Source organism: Quercus suber, unplaced genomic scaffold (assembly GCF_002906115.3).
Source record: "Quercus suber isolate HL8 unplaced genomic scaffold, Cork oak 2.0 scaffold_450, whole genome shotgun sequence".
NCBI classification, from domain to species: Eukaryota; Viridiplantae; Streptophyta; class Magnoliopsida; order Fagales; family Fagaceae; genus Quercus; species Quercus suber.
This window is the reverse complement of record NW_027069901.1, coordinates 604,175-614,381: the sequence shown is the minus strand read 5'-3', so window position 1 is coordinate 614,381 and position 10,207 is coordinate 604,175.

The following is a 10,207-nucleotide window of genomic DNA, read 5'->3' as shown; positions in this document are numbered from 1 at the left end:
TACTTGTACTCATCCTTAGACACACTCAGCCGGGGGACTCGACACCAGTTAGTTAGGCCTTCGAGTCTAATTGAGGTTAGACCCTCTTCCATTTCTTATGTAGCTTTACAAGTATGTACTTCCTACTCTTGCAAACTGTATTTATTCTCACGTCATCTAGGTTTACAAACTGCATTCCATGTTTTTGCAAACTGTGTCGATCTTCTCCCTTGCAAACTATCATCTTGCAAACTGTATAGTATCTTGCAACTTTAGGTCATGAACTATGGTCTCATTACTTGTGGAGCGGAGGTGGATTTGAGGAGCTTCTCTTTAGTTTGGGCTCATCTCAACAGCCATGTATGCTTCTGCAGATTGCTTAGAGTCCTTGGTGGGTGCTTTTCTTGCTGCAGATTTGGACTTGGAGGCGGTTGCCATCATCTCTTCTAGGATCACGCAACCCTTGAAAGATGCCAGTTTGAGGGTCCTCTACTTAGTTGAGAGGGTTTCTTGTCAACTGGTCGGTGAGGATATGCCACAGGTTTTGATGGATCCTCCCCATTTCATACTTGCCCCACTCTTCTTGACGAATGTTGAGTACCAGTTATGGAGGAATGGCATACCCTACGCAAAATGGCTCTTGGGCGACCTTGACTATGATAAGTTTAGTAAGACTCGTCTCATGCCCTCCTTTCCCATTGGAGTATGTATCTTCTCTCTTTCCACTTTCCTCTCTTTATCTTGCTTTTGTGCGTGTGATGATATTCAAATGTGCTAATCATGTCCTGGTGGCTGGTCTTGCTACAGGTGGCCCTATTGACCCTCCCTACTTGCCTTGGTCGATCTATACCTATGGTCTTGATTGCTTTGCTTGGGAGCATCCTATGGGACATAACCCAAATGTCATGGGTTATCTTTTCCCTTCGAGCACACGAGTAGTGAGTTCTTAAAATCCTTCTCTTTCTTCCTTTGCATTTCTTTCTCTCTCGCATTCCTTAGACTTGTCTTAATACTGTATTCTTTTCAAATTTAGCCCATTGTGGTGGAGCATGAGGAGCTTGTCTGGCTTGCTGGGAACCTCAAGCTAGAGGTGACTGAGTATTCTAAGCAGATCTATAGGCTTGGAGAGTATGCCTACTCGAGTGATGATGATGATGACAATGATGGTGATGACCGTGAGATGACTTCGAGCTATCGGATGAGGAAGAGGCACTATCAATGATGCCCTACAATTTAGACACACACAAAGACAGACACAATATAGCATTTTTCCAATTCTTATCTTTTTCGTTTCTTCTTAGCATTATCCTCCACACTTTAGATTTTGTTTGAAACATTGGGTTGCATTTAAAGAACATCTTTATATTTTTTGTTTTTATTTTAGGACATGTACTTATTCTATAACTTATGGGATATTTGGATATGTATGCATCTTATATCATCTTGCTTCTTCTTTTTCTTTTCCGCTTTGATGCATGAAAGTTTGAGCTTGAATCTGTCTTAAGTAATCTCTTAACCTATAGGAGTCATGAGAGAAGCCTTGGTAAGGAAATCACACTCCAAATAGGGAAGGGAATCTGAAACCCTAATGAACCTACCCTCGCATATGCGTGTGTACGTACACAGGCATTGACCATGCATGCACATCTTGGACCATGCGTGCACATGTTGCCAAAAAAAAAAAAAAAAAAAAACTAACTTCCTTCATTATAAAACAGCCGTGAGAGGCTTCCAAACCTTCATAAAATGTATCATAAGCCCAGGAAACATTCTGTAAGTCCCCCATGGAAAAATTCACTCCTTTAGAGTTCTCGGTGTGGATTAATAAGCTTAATCTCAACTTCAAAGATGCTTTTATCCCTCTTGGGCTTTCTTGTATTTCTTTCTTCTATCAAATCAAAGTGAATAAGCCTCTTCTACATGCAACCATTGAGTTTAGGATCCCTACTTGGCATGTTTTTCAATTCAATGGAGTTGAATTATGCCCTACTCTTGAAGAATTTGGTGCAATCATAGGTGAGCATGACTTCAATGCTATCATTCTTCCTACTCTTGAGGTAGATCTTTCTGACCTATCACATCAACTCTTAGGGGTTCCTCTAGCTATAGCTAAGAGATGGTGCAAGTCCAACAAATTGAATGCCTTCATGGTTTTCAAGTTTTTCTACAAGATGGATGTCCTTTTGGTTGGAGCATAGCATTCCCATCATCTCAACATTTTTTGCTTTTGCATCCTTACAAGGTTCTTTTTGGTACATGTGACACCTCGTGTAGATCTAGGAATCCTTCATATGGTCAAAAATCTAGGGAGTGGGAGCCCAATAGCTATTATCTTGGCTGAAACCCTCAATGGTTTGGATGCTATTCATAAGGAGGAAGCAACATTCTTTGTGGGGAGTCCCCTTCTTCTATAGGTATAATCTCAGATTTTTTTCCTAGGTTCTCAATCTAGCGGGATTCCTCTAATTTTTGCAAGGATTGCCTTTCAGTTTTCAACCCATCGAGGCTTTTTATATCATCTTTAAATATTTCTCTCTCTTTTTGTTTTTTGTTTTTTTGTTTTTGTTTTTTTAATTTCTATCTCTCATTTTTCCACTCAACACTCATGCTTTCTTTTTCTCTCCCTTAGATATGATTGTATGAGAAGCTCAGATTGCTTTACCCTCCCACAGTTGCTCCTAGTCGGTATCAGCCAAGAAATTACTTTGATCACAAGCTCAAATACAGAGATGGATCCTGCCAAGCTTATTGAACTCTTGAAGCATCTCACTTCCTCAGATGTCCAATGGGTGGTAGAATGGTGGTGCATCGAGGCTATGTCTAGCTATGGTTTCAAGGAGAATTGTCTACCTTTGGTTGGGCTTTGCTGCTGTTCTTACTATCCTATTAGTCACATTGCAAGACAATTTGGTGACTCTTAAGGGGTTCCTTGTGGCAATGGTTCTTTCTATACCCTAGCATTCACTAAGAGAATCTTAGGTAGAATCCACAAGGCTTGGCCAGGAAAAGCAATGAATAAGGAGATCCACTTTCCTCGGTTTCTTCATCCAACTTTGGGATACAAGGATTGGTTATCCACTAATATGAAGCAGTCCATAGAGAAGAGAAAGATCACATGTGTTAGGACATATGTGGAACATGTTATGAACATACGTCATTTAGAATTGGCTAATCCTTTGACGAAATGCATTATACTTGTGATTGGGTAAATCTAGGATGTGTTTAATACTTCAAGAAATAAGAGTTCAAGTCCTATTATTGAAGCCATGCAAATCTATCCAAGAATCAAGTGAAAAAGTGTTGTTCATTAAAGCTCGACAGATGTATCTATCGAGATTTAATATTTGAAGCTTGACAAATAGCTTGACAGCTATATCTATCAAGAATTACAAAATTCAAATTTCTAGATTTGTTTTTCACGCACATCCAAGTTATTTGCGTAGGGTTTCTTTTCTCACAATCCTAGACATATATAAGGATTATTTTAAGGGTCATCTCAGTTGATGCAAAGGTTATTCCAATTGTTGTTGCACTCATACTGTGACCGGAGACAAAAATTGTCCTAGTTCATCTTTCACTTGAAGAAGTTGTTGCGTTTGTACGCCGTAAGGTTTTGTAAGCAAGGAGCTTCTTGATCTTTATAGTGTGGATGAACTGAAGAACTTTGTAGCCAACATCCTTCTCAAGTTGGTGTGTTAGTCACATACTGGAATCCGTGCAACAATTGGTTAGTCACGTACTTGGAGTCATGCATTGAAATGAGATATTGTCACTACATTACAAGTCCAATTGTGCATTGGGGTAAGGGTTTAACTGTAGATTAGTATAAGATACTGGGATTCCTTTACTTGTAACCGCTTGTTTTGATAATAGTGGATTCTCGAGAGTGGTGACCTTAAATTCACTCGGTGGGGTTTTTTCTTAGTGGTTTTCCCCATTTGTAAACAAATCACCCGTGTTAAATTTAATTTCCGTTACATTTAGTTATTTGGTGATTTGTTTGTACTACCACGTGTATTGTATGTTAATTAACTTAATTAATTTACTTGGCTAACTAATTGGTTAATTTACCTAACATGTTAATACATTCTTGACCTATCAACATGAAGTCCAACAAAAGGAAGAGGACTGAGAGACTACCATGATATGTCCCAAATTTTACTTTCCTAAACTTATGATTCCATGTCTTTTTATTTGAATTAATAAAGGATTGGAATGTTCCAAATCTCCTATAAAAATAATTTATAATCTTTTAATTTGAGCAATAAGAAAATCAACCATTTTATTATCTTTGCTTATTATCTTTTTTCTTTTTCTTTTTTCTGTGCAATGTAACTTTTGCCCATGATGTTCTTGTGGGAATTTTCACCATGACCATGGTCTTCTCCACTGTCTTTTGCCTAGACCGCCTTTTCAGGTTTTCAACTTAGTGGAGTTTGTTTGCCTTAACTTTTGCCCAGGTTGCCCTTTTAGGTTTTCAACCTAATAGGCTTTTCTATTCTTTTTCTTTTTCAAATGTTGTATTTTCATAGCCTATCCATGTTAATCGGGTGAAGCATTTCTTCTCCATCCAAATCTATAATTCTTGTAACGCCTCATGACATTATCTTCTTAATGATAAAAGGCCCAGACCATCTTGGCTTCATCTTTCCTCTTAGATCAAAAGTGTCATTTCTAAGAACCTTTAGGACTAGATCTCATTCCTTAAGGTTTCTAGATTTCACCTTCTTGTTAAATGCCCTAGCAATCCTCTTTTGGTAACCCTGTGCATGATATTGAGCTTTCATCCTCTTCTCATTTGTCAAGGCTAACTATTTATATCTTTCTCTCATTCAATCCTCTTCTAGGACCTTGGTTTCCACCAACACTCTTAAAGAATGTATCTCAACCTCAACGAAAAGCACCGAGTTACTCCTATAAACCAAAGAGTAAGGGGTTGATGCACGGATAGAAGTTCTATAACCCTTTAAGGTAAATGGAAGCTTCTTGGCCCAGTCCTTGTATGTCACTACCATCTTGGCTAGGAAGTTCTTGATATTTTTATTGGCTGCTTCTACGGCCCCATGATCCTTCAGACCTCTCCCTCGAAGTGGGATCCATTATCAGATCATCTCTTGTGGTACTCCAAACCAGTAGATGATGTTGTTCTCTTTGAATTAGGCCACATGCTTGGCTTTCAGTATAGAGTACGAGGTTGCCTCTATACTGATATTCAAGTTTGCTTGTGTTTGGCAGTTGCAGCAACTCTTCATGTGGTCCACACAATCGGTTTCCATTGTATTCTAGTAGTATCCCATCCTTATGATATTCTTCACCAACATTCTCCCATTCATGTGAGGACCACAAATCCCTTGATGAACTTCTTCCATAACTCTTTCAGCTTCTTCTTTCTTTAGACAATGAAGGTGTACACCATCATAAGACCTTCTATAGAGCTGACCTCCACATAGGATGTATTGCATTGCCTTTATCCAAACTGAACGACATTCTTTCTTATCAACATCTTCAAGATAAATTCCCAATTTAGGAACTTCATGATGTCGTAATACTAAGGGCCTCTGTCTTCTTCTATGGCCAAGACAGATGATTCTCCCTTCTACTTATGTGACAACTAGTAACTTTTTTCAATTTCCAAAGGCTACGTCTATACTTCTTAGGGTATTTTAACCATGGAGGCTAAAGTAGCCAAAGCATCTATGAACTAATTTTGAGTCCTAGGGATGATAATGTATTCAACCTTGTCAAATGTCTTGGTTAATTCCTCCAAGTATTGCTGGTAAGGCTTTAGGTGTTCTTCTTTTACCTTCCACAACTTCTATGCTTGGGCTATGACCAACATCAAATCCCCAAAGACCTCGGCCTCCTTTACCCCTAACTCTTGGAGAGCTTTCATTCCGGCGATACATGCCTCATACTCTGCCATGTTATTGGTTGCTTTGAAGTTTAACTTGACAGCCAAAGGTATGTGAGATCCATCAGGGGTAATCAAAAGTACTTCTATCCCATTTCCATATTGGTTCACGGCTCCATCAAAATACATCTTCCATGCCCCTAGTTTGATCTCCAAAATATCTTCATCTAGGAAATCCTTTTTACAATTTTTGCCTTCTTTGGGGTTCTTGGCACAAAAGTCTGACACGACGCTTTTTTTTTTTTATAGTCATTTTAGCCACATACTTGTGGACACAACGGAGGAGTCACCACTTAGTTTTTGCAACGGCCTAGGAACCATGAACATAGCATCCTTTTGAGGAAAAACCATTAATCTTACTACCAAAAATATGGGTTCAGAGTTTAGGTATGTTCTTGGGAAGGTGTTAGGCACCTAAGACCACCCAACCCTAAGGTTGGTCTCCCATCATTGTGTCTTACGTCTTAACCTTAATAGAATCATGTTCAATACTTGTATTCTAACTCACACATACACTAGCATACATCTAAGCATACAACATGGCTTCATCATCCCAAAACACATATATAGCCATCCATAAAGCATAAGAAACTAACCCACACATATACAACCCTAGCATTCATCTAACATGGCATCAAAGCATTAACATAAACCCTAGTGTCATATGTCTAAACATGATTTGTCATATTACATCATAGCATACCTTTACATCTCATCACCTAATCCTAATATTCATCTAGCATGGCATCACATCATATTCAAGGTAGCAACATGTGTGATCAAATCAAGGTAGAAGCATAAGCATAAGGAAAGATCCAAGTAACATGTGATTCATCCAAGTATTCACATTCATCTCTAACAGCAAAACAAGATCATATCACAAATGCATGAACATTTCAAATGCATGACTTACCTTTTACTTACCTTGCAGCAACTCAGCACCTATGGCATTTATGCGTTAGCATGTGAATGCATGTTCATGTCATCAAAACAAGGAAAATATTGATGTTGGAGAACTCGACGACCCGTTTTCCTTCTTTTCCAAGGTCCATACCAGGCATGTATCCTATATTCTTCATCATTGCAATCACCTCATGACTACAATAAGGGAACAAGTCGATAGTATACCTTTCATCCTTCAACCCATTGTCAGCCATATTTATGAACTCAAAGCCACTCATTTGAAGCTCACTTCCTCCTTCCTCCAGTCCATAAACTGGCGCTAGAATTTCACCATCTCCAAGCACTATGGCAATTCCTACTTTCCATGGGATCTTCATCTTTGGTGTACTGAGGAGGGGATTGCCCCATTAGGGTAAAGCCAAGCTCTTCCCAAGACGAGGTTGTAATTTGGGGTGATGTCCATGACATGAAACTCCACAATGGTTTCTATTGGCCTAATCTTACAAGGAGCCTTGAAAGTACCCATGACCTTCCTTGAAGTGCTGTCATATGCCCTTATGGTCAAGGAAGAAGGGATGATAGTCTCTATATCTAGGCTAATAGTAAGGGCGGACCTAAAAGGACAAACAATCAAGGTGGACCCATTGTCAATAAATACCATTGGAACCTTGGTACCCATGCATTCAATGGTGATTTGCAAGGATCTAGTGTGAGTAGCTCATTCGGGAGGGAGATCTTTATCAAAAATGACAAGGAAGGGGTGTGAGGTGAAAGCTCGAAATTATGTGAAAACACAAGAGCTATTTAGACCCCCAATTAAAAGATTACGGCTCTGTTGATTTTACTCTAACTTAAACTAAGTGCAGAATAGAGTAAATGCGAGTGAACATGCAATAAAACTACTTTAAACCATATTCAACAAATCACAGCAGTAAAATGAAAGCTAAAAGAGTAGGGAAGAAGAATGCAAATACAAGATAATACGCTGATGTGTTATCGACGAGGAAACCGAAGTACTTGGCAAAAAACCTCTCTGCCGCCCTCCAAGGGGTAAATCGATCCACTAGACAATTAGTTGGGATACATGAATAGTAAGAGACCCTCCAAGCCTAGTCTACCCAATGCACCTAAGCCTTCCAAGCTCTTACTCCAACAAGGCTTCTTGGAACTGTGTCTTGTCTAGCTCTCTGGATCTCGCAATACGACCGATTGCATCCGCCAAAACTTGGCTTCTTCCAATGCTTCCCAGTAGCACCAAAACCTCACTTGATACTCAGAATGGGTATGGTAAGTGTTTAGGCTATCAATCTCTCAAGGATATGGAAATGGAGAGGTAGGAGTTAAGGAAAATCACAATAGATTGTGTAGAGAATTGTAGGTATAACATTCTCTCACTCTTAAGGGTTATGGCTAGGATTTTCTCTCTGAAAAGCACTTATCAACATCTGTGACTAATATGGGTATATATAGTGTGTTTAGAGAAATGGTGTATCAGATATTACAAATTGGCAAAACAGAATGTTTCGTGGGTATCTCGCAGAAAGGCCTTACCCGCGAGACACTTGCGAAACCCAGCTATCACCATCTATCATGACTCTTCACATTCCAGTCATGTGTTGAGCACATGCTTCACTTCAAGGGAAGGCTTCTCGTGAGCTACCTGCGAAAACTTCTTTGCTCTTCACTTTGCCTTGAGTCTTCACACACTCTCTCACACACAACCTTTACAATGAAATCCCATAAAAAATACAGGGTACATAAGATTGAACATAATTACAATCAAATTTGGCACGGAATTAAAGCCAACACAAAATAGTTGTAAATCATAACTTTACATGAGGAACCCTAAAATCCCATGAGAGACAAAACTTCTTGTGGTGTAGTTTCTATAGGTATTTCTTTCCCATTCAAGGCGTCCAAGAGAGCCTTATGATGCTTTTGAGAGGCCATGAGTAAGCCCCATATGAACAGGTGAGCTTTGGTCTTCTTCAATTGCATTATGACCCTATCTTCTTCTTGTTTGTCTTCTTTTCCTTTAGTTTCTGTGGGTTTGAACCCTTCCCCTAAATCTTTATTAGAACGATCCTTTTCCAAAAAGGATGGTTTGTAATGCTTCCCACTCCTAGTGATATTTGCTACATTGTCCTCCAAGACACTTTTCTTTAATTCTGTCACTCCTTTGGGAAGTATTCCTTACACCGCTATCGCTTCTTTTAAGACTTCAACTTCTTCATCCCATATTCCACGGACTTCCACGGCATTGGTAGTGACATTTGTAGTTTTTATCAACTTTCAGCAATCCCATTCAATCTCATCTATTTGCACCCAATTTTGATATGGAGGAGGAGCCCTACGGTAATCGAGTAATGGGTTCTTTCTAATGTTAGGTTTGGTGATAATGTTGGAATTTGGGAGGGTTCCATTGTCTATGAAGTCTTTTATTTCGTGTTTGAGGCAGAAGCAGTAGTCAGTTTTGTGGCTGGATTTTTGGTGGTAGTTGCAATATTCATTGAGGTTCCAAATGAGAGGTATGGGATTAGGAATGGGTATAGAGTCTAAAGGTTTGATGAATCTTTTGGAGGATAGGTCTTCATATGCTTAGGTGAAGGTCATTCCTAGGTCGGAGAATTCTCAGTAAGCTTTCTTTGGGTAGGCTAGTGTTTGTTGGGGTATGATGGTGCTCACATATATAGGATTGGGTGCTTTAGTGGTGGTTTCTCTTCCTCCATATGTTTTCTTAGTTGGAGGCTTACTTTCACCCTTCTCCAATTGCCTATTGTTGATGACGTCTTCAATTCTTGTCCCACAATTGCATAGTTCTCCAAATGAGCTAATAGGCGATGACAAAAGCCTACTATTACAAGCCGGAAGCAAGTTCTTGATGATCATGTTGATTTGGTCTTTCTCATTTGGCCTATTGAACATTCTAGATGCCTTGGTCTTCCATCTAGTCATGTATTTGAAAAATGTCTCACCTACACCTTATTTGGTAGTCTCCAAATCCCTTAGAGTCACATCAATCATGGTGTTAAAGATGAATTGGTCTACAAACAACCCCATTAGTTCATTCCTCACCTTAGTTTTGCTTGGATCAAGACTATAGTACCACCTTAATGCACCTCCCATGAGTAAGAAAGGAAATGCATGCAAAGTTTGCTTCTAATCTAGCCCCTTCATTTTAGCAATGCTTAGGTATCTTCTTATGTGTTGCTTTAGATCTACAGTCCCATCAAACTTTTCCACATTGGAAATCTTGAACTTGGGAGGCAATGCAATAGGAGCCTTTGAACTCACTCCCCCCATGTTATAAAGGTAATCAACCATCCCTTATGCCTTGCGGAAGGAGAGTTGCATTTTCTCCATCTTTTCCCTCATGGCTATGGTTTTTGTGGTGAGCTTCTCAAATTACTTGTT